This window comes from Pholis gunnellus (genome assembly GCF_910591455.1).
Source record: "Pholis gunnellus genome assembly, chromosome: 20".
Classification (NCBI taxonomy): domain Eukaryota; kingdom Metazoa; phylum Chordata; class Actinopteri; order Perciformes; family Pholidae; genus Pholis; species Pholis gunnellus.
The window spans coordinates 12,133,922-12,149,088 of record NC_136547.1 but is presented as its reverse complement, the minus strand read 5'-3'; positions in this window follow the sequence as shown (position 1 = coordinate 12,149,088).

Below are 15,167 nucleotides of genomic sequence, written 5' to 3'. Positions count from 1 at the left end.
ATGAGCGACATTGGGCACAATTTCCATGTAAAAGAGCTCTGAATGACGCAGTCAGCAGGTGGTCCTCCATAGCTCATTTCAACCAATTATACAGATGGAGAGTGCCATTCAGGCTTGATCACTAAGAGTTTCTTTTCTCTCTCCACTCTCCTGAACAAGTTTGCAGTGTTAGCCGAGCCTCACAGTTATCCCACACTTCACACGCCAGCCGGATTGTTATAAGCTGTTGTGGCAGCACGACCTGAAAAAGGATGAGATCAGCTGTTCTCCCAAGACAACTGATTCTCATAAAGCCATTTGGTGTTAAGTGCAGAAGGTTTTCTCATGGAGGAAATGATGGCCAGGGTAGGGTTTTATCAGTGAAATTGTGCTGTCAGAGCAAAGCGTCCAGAGTCTTAACAGGAGGGAGAAATTGCCAGTATTTGTCACTTTGAGAGGCAAGTGTTGCGTTGTGATGCATTGGTACCTTAAATTATTGATTTGACAAGGTGCCATAGTTGTAAATGCATTACTCAACAGGTCTATTGGGCACAAGCCCTGGGGTCACGTGACCCACTGGAGAACTTCTGTTTGAACATTTCGGCACCACAAAGAGACACGAAAAAACCACAAGGAAATTGATAATTAACACAAAGGGACAGATGACCACATTGAGACACAGAACTACAAAGACGCAAAACAAAAAAAAAACATTAAAAATGACTGTCTACAAAACAAAGAGACAAATGCAAGAAAAACAACTACAAAGAGACACAAATAAATTATAAATAGATCCAAAATGACCACAAAGAGACACAAAACAATGACAAAGGGGGACATTGTGTCTCTTTCAGTCTGGGTGTTTTGCTCCTGTGGAGGACGTGTAGTGTGGAGTCATAGGAGTGCCTTTGTAAAGAATAAATCTGTTTAAATAGATGATTATTTCTTGTATGTATTTCTTTATGTGCTGTTTAAAAAGATACATCTTTATTAAAAGACTAAAGACTCAAGTGACCACCGAGTGACGAATGACTCACGATACTAGTGACTCACGGGATTAACAACACTAACGTGTCACTTGACTAACGACTTACGTGACGATACTAACAAATCATGTGACTCACGAAAAGACAAAATAGGCCAATGTCTACTTTTAGTTTCCTGGTTGAAAGTACGTCACATTTCCACTTTTTTTATTTACTTATATAGTCTTTTATTTTTTTCCTCGTACTTTTAACATTTCTTATTCTTTTACAGATGTATTCTTTATTATGGCACTCCTATGACTCCATAGCGGGGGCCCTCTACATGTCTATGCCCAGGGGCCTGTTGTCTCATAATTCGTCCAAAGCGACTGCTTGCTCTTAACTACAGTCACGCCATATAACACCAAACTTCATTTCACGAGTCATAAACAATCAGGATACCACAAACCAATATGCGATGTCTCCCTCGGGAGCTCTTGACCCTCTCCCCTCTCCCCTCTCCCCTCGGTAATCCTTGACCACCAGCGAGGAGCAGCCGTGATTTTTTTTTGCCACGCTGGCTGTGAAGGATTGTTCACTAAACAGGAGTCCAAATGTCTTATTACCTCTCGGATGTAATTCAGGATACATTTATTCACATAAATCATCCGCTGACAATGTTCTAAATCAGCAGGGACCTACTTGGTCTGTCGGACGCCCTGAGTGAATATTTCATAAGGGCTATGATTCTGCATGTCACAATGTATAGGCGGAGGTTAAAGTACTCTCAAATATAGCGATAGAGAAGGTCATAATACATTAATCCTCCAGACTTTTTCGTTAACATCCCTCATGACCTTTGGCCCCGGTGTCGTGTACATTTAATGGGATGTGATAGGAAACCAGCAAAAGCAGAATAAGTCTCTTTGTGTGAATGTGCATAGAATAAAAAAAATCAGTGCTCTGCATCTGTGCACATCTATAACTGGTTTATGTACAGCTTGTAATTACACCCACACAGCATCATTATGTTTAGAAGGCATTGCAACACTGTGTACAGGCCTTTTCTGTAAATCGTGCTTTATTATTGTGAACCATATTTTTCTTTTTTTAGTACCTGTATGCTGCAAAGCTAAGTGTTTATTTGTGTACAATCCAGATGTGCTCGTGAGGTGGTTGCTCACCACTTTGTGAGAGCAGACACAACTCGTTGAAATATTTAGTTATATTCCGAGTGGTACAACCGATAATTTGTTGTCCTCTGACTTTGTTAAACATTTGCAAGAGATGGTGTTTTGTGGGTTGGGGACCAAGGATCTGCCTGAATTGTGGCTGCAGTTGTGCAAATCCCATCCTATATTTAAGCTAGGTGTGAATTAGAACATTCAGTGAATGAAGAATAGAAATGTATGCTCCTGAAAATGTATTGGACTGAAACAGTAACATGTCTCGAGCCCATCTGGATGTTGGGGGTGTTGAGGTCAACATTGAGTGACAATGGTCAACGAATCAAACAGGACACAAATCATAGAACTAATTTAAATGTATTTAGAAAGAAGAGGGGTTAATCGTGTATTGTATAAGATTCTACAGCTGCTATGCTGCAGTCTGTGTGAGTGTAGACCGACTGTAGCTGTAGTGGTGCTTTTAGCTAAATGCTAAAATGCCTGTAATGACGATACTAATATGATAGCACACATTCACCATCTCATTTCAGGGTGTTAGGATGCCAAGATTTGTTATAGCACTAAATACAAAGTACAGGTCTGATGAGAATGTCATAAAACAAAGTATTGGACAAATGGAAGTTTTGATGATGATGGCACCAGAGGAAAGGTTAAGGGACCCCCAATGTTATTACAATTTATTCTGAGGTGAACATGAATATCAAATTTCCTGGCAATCAATCCAATTCTGGTAAAGATATTTCCGTCTGTTTCTGTAAATAATCAATTTACGAAAACGAAGACTGATTACACTGAGTCTTCTTTTTGACTTACAAATCCTCTCTTTGCCTGTGCACACACCAATTCGATGAAATATACTGCCATTCTAAAGACAAAGACCTGCAGCTTTTATTTTAGTGGAGAGGTTGGCTGGGGTGGCCTAAAATCATATATTATTGGAAGAAGTGTGTTGTTTTGTTTGCCCCTGAGTCAGCAAAAAGGCTCGCTCCACAGTAAGAAAAAATGGTTGGAGTTTGTAGAAAACATTACAAAAATGCTTTTTCCGACAACAACCAGTATATTTGTCATACAGATCGATGGCTGAACAATAGTCCCAGGGACACGAGCGTAACAAGCATTTTTCATCTATGACACCGTTAAATTGGGGGAGTGATGCTCCGTCTGTACAGTGATTCAGTTCCTAAATGCAGGATTATTGTGTTACTATTCAAGGCGCTAAAATCCTGAGAGAACGTATTTTTCTGTCCCCTTTTCTGGAGAAAAGAAATTTGGAAAACTGAGATAGTTAAGAGTTTATTCAAAGGACACTAAATGTTACAGAAGTTCGGGTGAGCTCTTGCTTCTGTAGTTTCTGTGATTCTCTACTGAAGCAGGCTTTTCATTATTATTGCTCTGCTGCCCTAGAGGTCACGGGAAGTTGAACGAAAGGTCAGCTGTGTTGGGACAACGGACGGATGAAAAGGCCAAGAATTTGACCTTTACTGGTGAGGATCATCCGTTAGTGCGGGTAAATGGGGAATGAACGCCTCAGCATCTCTTCAGGTTTTGGCTGTTTGCTGAAATGGGAGGAGGGAGAGATCTTGGGAAGGGAAGCGTGTTTGGTAAAACATTAACACTTAAAGGGTTCTCAGCAGCTGCAATAGTATCACTTTTTTCAATACAGGGAAATTGCCTGAAGTGATTTTCTGCACTTGAAGTGTATCTTCAAGGATGCCTCCCTCCACTATTTCTGAATAGGCAATAGTTTGAGATCCCTCTTACACAATGTGTGATGATTTAGGGATTCATCTTCCCCTAATGGTGCCACACGTGGAATATAACCTCGAGAGACTTGTTTATGATATTTCCTTAAGGATCCCGGGGGGGTGATTTGTAATGCATCTTCAAACCAGTTACATTTGATTGCCACGGTTGTTTATAGCTCATGTGGCGCTTGTTTGAAAGAGAGAAAAGATGTGTGGTGACGGAATACTTAATGATGCTGAATTCATGTGATCCCCGTGTCATTAATCAAACCGCTCTCAAGGATTTCCGCTGCAAATCATCTATTCATACGCATGTCAAGTATAATTCAGGATGGTTTATTGTTAATTCTAAAACCATTATTTCCAAATAAGAAAATAATATAGTCTAATTTTCTTTTCCACATTTAAAACGGTTTGGATGAAGAATAATGGGTACTAAGGCTGCAAGACATGAGCCATTATCAGCAATTTAAGGTGCGCCTCACCAATCGGCCTACACTTTTTATCAGACTTGAATCACAAAACACACTGCCTTCATGTACAGCATGTCATTGTGTGCCTTATGTTAGCATAAAAGTGTAGAAAAATGCCCACATGATTTGGCCTTTTACCTTTTTTGCGTGCACACATTCGTTGAAGGACCTAAACCAACTAAAATCAACAGTGACTGTGCCGACAATCAGGCGCAATTCAATAGGATTGAATTGTAATGACAGCTTGGAGGTTTTATCAAGAATGCGCCCCAACATCTTGATTGACTTCACCGCAGAGCCCTGATTACATTGCGATCGCTTTGTCTGAAGGGTTTGGTTGATTCTTGTTGTAGTGAGACATAAGCAGAGGTTTGTCTTCTTTGCCTCTCAGCAAGGCACAAACACATGTTGCAACAGCTACTTTGTGCCATGTGTGTCATTACTTCTTAATGGTGCGAACTTTGAGAAAGAAATTAGTATTTTATTTTCACAGAAAAGCTGTGGAATAATTCAGACTTTTGCAATACTAGCAGGGTATTCATAAAACATTGGATAGGGTGTGATGGGAAGTAAGGACAATCGAATAACATTCGACAGCAGCCTTTGAGGGAGCAGGCGACCAGTATAGAAAGTGAATTTTTAAGGGGGAGAAATGAGGAGTGTGGAGAGAAATCCCACTGGTCCTGCAGGTCCCTAGAGATGAGTTTTCTTTCTTGTGGCCTGTATGCGTAGAAACAGCTGATAGCAGAGATTTATAAATTCATCTGGATTTGAAGAAACATCAAAAGCAGATACGCTTGTTGAGCTTTGAATCACATCACACATCAGCTGCTCAGCATGGTGTCACTGCAAATTGTGGCATTTTTAACAATATTTTCCTTTGAATATCTCCTCTTTTTGCGATTTAGAAAAGATAAAAGTACTCTGCATTGATTAATGGATTGTTTATAATAGATTTTCCACAAAAAAAGCAAAATAAATAACTGTAAAAAAACCTTCAAAGCACATCTAGGTCTACTCCCTCATTGGGAATTCAAGTCTATGAATAGCAGCTGCCCCAGGCTTCGCACTGCTCCCAATACCAACACCACCACTGGTCCGCTAAGAACTAGCCGCCACACAAGCCATGTCATTTAAAATAAATTGAGCTGATTCTCATTTGTGCTTTTCGTCAGTACGCTCAGGAATACTGGCTGCTGTCATATAAATATGTAGTTGTTCCTGAAAAAGTGAGCTGAGCAAATTCTAACAATTTGTGATGATTGTCTGCATGATTACAACTGAAGGAATTATTCGACTGACACGAGGGACTCTAACTGTGTTGTTGGGGTTCAACGTACACAACACATTTTAAATTGTAGCTGACATGAAGAAGAAATCAATGGTTCACAGTCACTCCTTAATTACATGACACCAGCATCTGGCCACCTTGCTCATATATGAACCCTGTTAACACACACTATCTGATTCAATCTGCTAGCTAACAGCGGTTGCCAGCCGTGAATTAACAATATCAAAGTCACCTAGGAAATATGTTTCATGGTAAGAAAATGCCTTCTGAGGGTTTGCTTAAGGTTGTTGACGGTGGATAAATAGTTTTTTCTTGACACAATGAGGGTGCATTGAGATCCGATCGCTCCGACCACATTTAGAGGTGGTTTGAGACACGTTTTGCCACATTCTTTAAACGTTGTGTATATTATCTGGGCCACATTCAAGGAAAGTGCGACAACAGTTGGTTCTCAAATCACATAAGCTGGCCACGTTGTGGGACAATTCGAAAAGCCCATAGAGATTATTATATTATTATTATGAGCGCATCAAACATCTTCAATAAATCCGAGGAATAGACCCAGTCTGTCACGATCTTGGTTTTATTTAGTTTGTTTCCTGTGGTATTTTAAAATTCCCTGCCTCTTGTGTCCCGTATTCACTTCACTTCCTGCATTTGTATGTTTTCCCGCCTTTGTAATTGTCTGCCCCGCCCCTGATTGATCCTCCTGTGTCTGATCACCCACACTTCCCCAGTGTATTTAAACCCTGTGTTCCCCAGTCTCTGTGTTGGTTTGTCTGCGATGTTCCCTGCTGTGCTTCCTGCTGTGTTCACCTGGCACTGTTTCAAATGTCATTTTGCCTGTTTCTGGATTTTGGATTTGTAATACTCACTTTTGGACTCGCCCTTGTAAGTTTAGTTTTGGACATTTTTTGCTTATTAAAATCACCGTGAATCATCCCTCTGTTCCCCCGTCTCTATCTGCATTTGGGTCCATCGCCTGTTGTCTTTTCGCCCCCATGTGACACAGTCTGTATCGTTTAGATTTCTTCTTTTATTTTCTGTCAAATTAGGCCCAGGAAGTGCATTGCTGCCTCCCGCCAGTTAAAAACAACAAGGCATTTGGTCTTTACCAACAGAAAAGTATTTGTTTATTTGCATATAGAGCAGGATGAGATTCAATCACATATGTCACACGAGACGCATGCGGAGACGCATGCTAATCCCAGGTGAGAACTGACAGACATAAATCTGTCAGCGTGTGATCAGATCACCAAAGATGTACATGTATGCTATTGCCAGTTGTGAACAGGGCCTCTGAAAAATCAGTTTTTGGACCATGAATTAGTGCCATTACATGTGATGTAACAAATCATGGACATCTGAGATTTCACCACTCTAAAGACAAACTTGTAGCCTTTCAGTAGAGTGAAACAACGTTGTGGTGTGTCTGTATACAATCGAATATCCAAAAGAAGCAGCACTGGCAAAAACACATTTTTTAATGGAGGGGTTTTGGGATATTTTTCAAGATGTTTTTGGGGGTATTGGACTTGGAAACCAAGCGTGTGATTGGTGCTGCCACTGTGATAATTACACTGACAGTCATTGAGTTAGCCCTAAATCTTCCTTACTCCTTTTGCTCTGAGTAGAATCCTCCGCCTCATTGCTCCAGGCTGAAGGGAGTGTGTGTTTCTGGGAATGATGGAGCCCAAACTCTCATCGAGACTCTGGCAGTAGTCCAGTGTTTCGATGGCGATGATGTAAAGGCTGCCGGGCAGCCAGGCGTAGACACAAATCTCTCCTGTTGTCCACCTCTGCACACCACAAGTATTGAGCACGCCTCAGTTACTCACCCAAACTTGGGACATTTAGCAGTGCAATGACACCACCAGTGTGATCAGTAGAGCAGATGAGCGTGTACAGATGTAAACTGGGATATTCTACATCTGTTTTACGTCCATCCATACAACCAACGTCATTTGCAATGCATAAGATGGGATGGCAGTATACCCACGTCCAATCATCAGTATTCCACCTTCCTCAAGTATCATTACACCACTGAGGTGATGTTTGTGACACTGTATAATTTACTTTATGTAAGTATTCATGTGTGCGGTGGTGGTGGTGATTCAAGAAACATTTCCATCACAGTTGGTCAAATTTCTTTGATATTGGGTTATTTGAGGTTGCAGAATAAAATGTAGTTTGTTAAAAGTTTGCATGACCTACATTTTTATACTGTAGTACCCAAAATGCTTTACAGAGGCATTACACACAGAGGGCCTGTTAATAGTTGTAATGGTTTAGTTTCATATACGTACATTAATCCATTTACAGATTAAAAGCACAAAGACATTCTCAAAAGACACCTATTACCACACAGAAAAGGAAATCAGGAAATGGTGATGACAGTTCAAAGTAGGAGTTAAATTAAGAGCAGAATATTATTATTTCAGCCTGTTGGTCCCTAAGCTACATGCCTCCTGGATACTGGTGGCCTTAGCCTTCGCTGCTGTCGCAGCATCTCATGTCTCTTCAGCACAAGTCCACGAGAGAGCCGGAATTTGCATTTTTTTAATCTGCAATCTGCATTGGTACATTTTCAATCAAAACCACCAAGATGAGACAACCTTAAAGGTCTTATCATAGCAGGTGTGGTGTTCTGGTATAATGCACAACATTATACAGGTGCGCACTTCACCGTGTCTTTTGTAAATTGAACTGTGCGTTTGCATTATAATATATTTATTAGTCACGATAGCGATGTGGCTCTAGTCTGTCTGATTGTTGTTCAGTCGGCCATATCGTGCAGCGCTATCATCAACACAAGCAAACACATTAATAAACAACAAGCCCTTAAAAACATAAAAATAAACTATAAATGTTGCGTAAAAATTTTTAAAAATCGATAGAATATTTGTTTTGTACAACTATCGAAATACAAATGTATTGAATCATTTCATCAGTTGTACAAATAGTTCTCAACTAACTTAAATAGGGCTACTTTTTCTTTTTTAACAGTGTCATTGTTCTCAGCTACCTCCATTCGAAGCATAAGTGGAAAACTTTGGCCCTCTAAAAGATCATTTACCAGCACAACAGAAAGTCATGTAAAGTCTATATATAAGTCTATATAAATGGCTTCCTGGGGTCTAGCTTATAACTATTCTCTCCCTCCTCAGTCACGACAGTATGTCATTGTTCGAAGGCCACAAATTAATTAAGCCATATGTTCCCACTTTTTCTTAGCAGGTGTCATTGATTGCTACCATGGAAACACAGCTCTTAGCCATCCGGCTGTCTGGCCATAACATGTTTTTATGAAACAGCCGCTGAAGTTCACCTATGAACGTGAATGGGTCGCTGATGACATCTTTTTCGGGCAATTTGGGACCATTTCGGCTATTTTAAGAGAGATTGTTGTGTCTGTGATGACTCACTCCTCTGTGACTTTACATTTCGGTGTTGTTGTGGGTGCTGCTGATGTTTGAGCCAGCTGGGTCGGGTTGTTGTTGCTGGAGATGGGGAGGTCAGACACAGAGTTGGCTGCAGGGGTAAAAGAACAGCTGGGCGAACTGGGATACTGCCTGCAGCTGAAGACAGGCCAGGCACCCCTGTGTCTGACTACCAAGTACAATTCATATGTGTGTGAGTGCACATGTGATCGTGCCACGCTTTGTACATGGATATTTGTCTTCATTTGTAGGTTGCATGGTTAGGCACAGTTCTAACCTAATTTGCATGGAACCTCATGTTCTGTTCTTTGTGAATCAACAGTGACGTTGATCTGGCTTTGGGAATGAGATGACAGCTGCTGGTTAGAGGAAATCTCCTCCACTACACGTCAGTTACTCATTAAGTCTTCAGTAGAAGCACCATCTTTCCTGATTTAGCTGACATATCAAAAAGAGAGAGAGGAGAACCGCAGGGAAATGGGATAAAGGCAAAAGTTGTAAAATGTGGACATTTGAAGCACAGACATGACAAAAAAAGAGTGGTGTTCTGCAGTAGAGAAACACTTTTCTTGCTGTGACTGCGGGAGAGGAAGCTTGGTAGCATTTAGTGATTGATTGAGATTGCTCTTGCACTGTTTAGATGGGCTCTTTGAGATTGTGCGAGTGCACACACACTCACTTCTCTCAATCGGACTAAGGATTGGGCTAACATCAGGGGAAGAATTGTGTGGAATGAAAGTCATCTATTTGTGCTCATCGATTAAACATAGTTTCCCGGGGGTCTTTCAATCTGCAGATTTAATTAACAAGATTCACACGACTAACAGGCAGCAGGGGCTTGCAGCTGGGAGAGCGGGAGAGGATTATGTGGGAAAGCAGAACATGAAAGAAAGGGAAGGTGTGAGAGACAAAAAGGCAATTTTCTGAGAAATAGACGGGGCCTTATAACAGAGAAGAAAGGATGCGTTAGAGGTGATCAAAGTGGGTAACATAATGTGCACAAACAATTGTAGGAGTGTTTCAAATTCATTGGCATGTATCAGTCGTTTACTAAGGAATAGTTCAACATTTTGATAAAAATGCTCATTATATGGGTTAAAAATCCCAGAGGATGAAAACACAATGAATCCCAGAAGCTTATTTCATTAGCGATTCTACGTCTAACCAAACATCTCTGCCTCAACCAGCTTTGCAGGGCAGGTCTTTCCAACATTAGCAGTGGGATTCATAATTATGCCTAGAGGACAGATTTTCATAAAGACTGGTAACGGGGGAAAACAGATATTCTGCTCAAAGTTAACAAAATCCTGGTGAAGTATAAGAAAATAAGGTAGCCTAACAGCATTTTATTTATTTATTTATTTTACCTTCATTAGCACATAAAAAAACACCAAAAAAACAAAGCGGAAACGTCAGGTCGTGGTAGAGGTGCTGGTAGGCAGATCTGTGTTCCCTCTGTAAGTAAGATAGCTGTCTTCCCAATTTCCAGTCTTTATGCTGAGCTAAGCTAACCCGCTGCTGGCTATAGCTTCCTGTTTAGTACACAGATATATACGGATTGTGGTATCGATCCTCTCGTCTAACTCTTGGCAAGAAAGCAAGTTGAGCGTATATTTCTTTAACTCCAGTCTTTCCAACCACACGTAGACCACATGAGACCTGTGCAGCTATTACATACAGTATGTTTATGCAGTAACAACCACCTGTGCATCATCACTGAATACATCAATACATGAGAGTCTGACACACAGAAACAAAGCACACATGTGATTAAAAAGCAGAGTGAGCTGGAGATGGAACAATTAATAAACATGGAAACTGGAGAAGGAAAGAAACCAGGAAGAGATGTGTGCGTGGAAACAGTTTAGTATGGCCCACCGACTCTGTAGCTCTGCTTCGGAGTCACATGTGCAGAGTATCTCACACAGCAGAGAGAGGAAATAGCGAGCAGGGGGAAATTGAAACTGAGAGCGAGCAGAGTAGATAGCACAGAGGTCTACTAGGAAACGGAGATATGGTGTGTGCGTGTGTGTGTGTGCGTCTATGTGCTGATTAAGGTAACTGGTTGCATCCAGGTGCTTGTGAGGGTCAGATAAAAAAAGCTTTGCAAACCCACACAACTTTGAGGCACAGTAAGCTTTCTGAATAAACACGAACGAGGAAAGAAGAATGTTTTTCGTTACCCTTCCAGGCGCTGGTGGAATATTCTATGTCAAAGCAGCCTTTGTAAAAATGAACAAGCACGAGTACAAAGTGTGTAATTAGTCGTCATTGTAGTAGTTTAGGTCTAAATCTGGTGTAATTTGATGCTGCATATATTTTGACCACTATAGAAAGGAAATATAATGACCAAGCCTTTACGTGACCATCTTCCTCTGTATCTCCTTCTCTGCATCACATGCAAGTAAACCCTCAAGCAAGTGAATGCACATTTTTCTTATAAACCACACAGCAAGTCGCTCCGCGAGGCGACTGTGGCTAAGTGGGGCCATCCTTCAATCAGAGGATCGGCGGTTCAATCACCGGCTCTGACTCTGCTACTCACATGTCGATGTGTCCTTGAGCAAGACACTTAACCCCAAAATTGCTCCCGTAGCTGTGCCTACAGTGTATGAATAGAATCTGAATTGTAAGTCGCTTTGGATAAAAGTGCCCGCTAAATGACTGTAATGTAATGTAATGTCATCCCTGCCGAGGTGGTAGGGAGGTCTTGGCTGTAATTGCTCAACAGATTAACAGAAGGGAAGCCCAGGTGCCGAGGTTCCAGAGTTAGAAAGGTGTGACCGAGCGGAATGCATTACTTATCTATGCCAATACATTATTTAATGTGTGTCTCTATTTAAGGAGCACAGCTTATCTGCAACTAAGATTTCAAGGTACAAAGATGCAGTAGAGCCGTAATTGGGTAAAATAATAATTTCATCGGCATCATTTCCACCATAATTAAACTGTTGTAAACTCTCGGGTAGGACTTTCTGCCTCTGTCTTTTTTCTCCTGCCTCCCCTCTGCTCATTAACTCCAAAAGTCTGGTCGAGACCCATGGCTTGCTGATTCTGATCACGCAGCCGCATTGTGATGGTAATTCTCTGGGCAGCAACGTTTGCTCTTTAATCTATTCCACAGGAGACGACCTAAAGAAACATTGACGCACTCACCCTGAAGAGGTGTAGCGCATTGGATATACTGTATACGCAAACCTTTGAGTCTGTTTGTGTGTGTGCACTAGGTTTGTGTGCAAGCATTTGATCAGGTGTGTGTGTGCATACTGTGTTTGAAGGGTCTTATTAGGGGGTCCCTTGGTTCCAGCAGCATATACAATGAACTGTAGTTGGAGTCTTTTTTAGCATACAAATGACATTTGTTACAGGTTTTCTCTGTTCTTGTTTCATGTCTTTGATCGAGAAAGAACAGGCTCATTCTCTGCATCTTGATTTTAAAGGTGTCTTACCTTTCCCCCTCTGATTTACAAACCCTCTGCATCGCTAACCATGCAGAACTAATTATATCTAATCACGCTAAATAGTTAACTCAAATACTCAAATGCTAATTATAAATGGAAGTGGGGCGACTGTGGCTCAGTGGGGTGCAGGGCCGTCCTTCAATCAGAGTATCGGCGGTTCGATCTCCGGCTCCGCTAGTCGCATGTCGATGTGTTCTTGAGCAAGACACTTAACCCCAAAATTGCTCCCGTAAATAGCTGTCGCTTTGGATAAAAGCTCTCTGCTAAATGACTGTAATGTAATGTAAAAAGTCACGTAACTCATGAAGAACATCCTCCTCTTGAGGCCTCCATTCCTCCTCTTGTTAACTCCTTCTCACAGAAGTGAGATAAAAACAGCTGGGAATACATGAAGGAGATGTGAGGGGACTGCACCTTTCAAGGGGCCATTAGCAAAAGAGCATTCAGGCATCGCATGTGAAGATTTGCATGCTATCAGAGTGCCCAGACAGCTGCTGAAGATCAAAAAAGAACTCCAGAGAAGAAGTCCAGTCCACGATTGTTTTTAACATTAAAACTATGGCAAGTGTACTAGTGTACCACTAGGTATGCATACATATACAGTATATATGTATATATACTAATATATATATATATATGTATATAATTTAGATGTATAAGGATGTTGGTAAAACATCTCCCTCCTCTAAACATTGGCAGGGTAAAGCACTAGAATGGAAAATTATTATAATTATGCAAAAATAAAATCCAATCTTGCAGAGATCGCTTGTAGTCCCCCTTTAAATTCTAAGCAAACAGAAATCTTAAGAAACTGACTATGTCTGAAATAACCCATACAATGCTTGAAGCCATCAGCTTAGCTGCAATTTTACACTTGTCACTTCATGTGTGGATGTGTGGGATACGCTCCATCACCTGCTTTGATCTTCTGTAATTGGTTGACAAATTGAAAGGGCTTTAACTTCCCCTCTGGCCACATTATGCAGACATAAGTATATAGTCACACTGTGCTGCCTTGCCATTCTTTTCACTTCTGGATAAAACACTATTGTGTTAGTTATTCTGCTATAGTGCTAGTAGCGTTGTAAACAATGAATGTATGAGAACATGAAGCAGAAACACTTCAGAAACAGATCGGATGTTTCTACACATTCAATAGCTTAAAAACTTTTACCAAATTTTTTTTGGTAGTAGAGCATAATTAAGATGCGTTGCTCAGCAAAGTAATCACACTTCTGCTCTAGAACAAAAGTAAGATTACAAACTGACGCAATGCGGAAGCACCCTCACGCAAGGAATAAGGTGAATTAGTATGAAGTGCTGCAGGAATGACGTATTTTTGTGGGCCAAACTGGATGTTGGCATTGCACTGGTTCCCTTGACAAAAAGCCAATGATATTTTTCCATTGGATTTTGGATTATTGCAGAACAAAAGATCTGTGGCAAAAAAAAGTTGTAGATACTAAAACATTTTGTCCAGCAAGATAATCTTCACAAATGAACGCCATGATCTTTGAAGCGTGAATGCAATCGCTAGAAGTAAAAAGCTTACTACACCACGGTCAAATGACTTCACGCCACCACCACGAGGCTAAAGGCGCACTCGTGTTCGGCTTGATAATGTTTAGTCGTCTCATTTAGCCACTTGTAAGCAACCGCCCTTTTCATGACATAAAAGACATCAAAGCTTAGAGGTATTTACTGATGTATTTTATGTCGTAGAACAAAACGTTCAAACGTTTTACATTCATTCACTGAAATTTGTATCATGTATATTTTAGCAATGCTGTTACTTGTGTGTGCTATACGATATGCCATGACATTAAAAATACGGAACAAAGTGCATCCTTTATCAGTTCAATCAGAACATGTCTTTTAGTTTCCAATTACGGGATCATTCCTTATTTTACAGGATGGTTAGCAAGATTAACCCTGCATGACTAACCCTAACATAAAGTGCCTGTGCACCACAAGCTAAGGATGTGGACTGCCTTTAACTAATCTAATCTTAATGTAGAAACAAGTCTTAATCCTAAAATGGTATGGTTTAAGAAAAAGTTCAACATTTTCGGAAATTTGCTTAACAATCACTGACACAAATACATGACACAACAAAAGTTAATTAAGACTATTTATCTGGTGTGACAACAAGGCGAGCAGCGAAGCAGGAGTATTAACACACCCAAGTCGGAATAACGGGAGGTTTTTCTTATTTCTTTCAGAGAATGATAGAGAGAGAGACAGCAGTTTATATGTGTTACATCGTGTAACACCACAGGATTGGTTCCCTCCTTGCACATAACCCCGTCACCTTAAAATGGCATAAAAGGAACAGTAACGGCATCATGTGTATGAACGTCAGGGAGCGACAGGGAGCGGAGGATGATTATTGTGCTGCTTTGACACACTGGTGGGTGGAAAATAGTGAGGAACAGAGAGGAACAGACTGAATGTCAGTGAAGGCCCTGTCTGTAATCAACATCTTTATCCACTGCAAACGCCTATCACCAATATCCGTGCACCCACAGAAATGCACCAAGCCGCTCATATCCACAAAGAAAAGAAGCAGAGAGAGATTTGTGCAGGAACAGGAGTGGTGGCACTTTAAATCGTTAAGTCTTTTTTT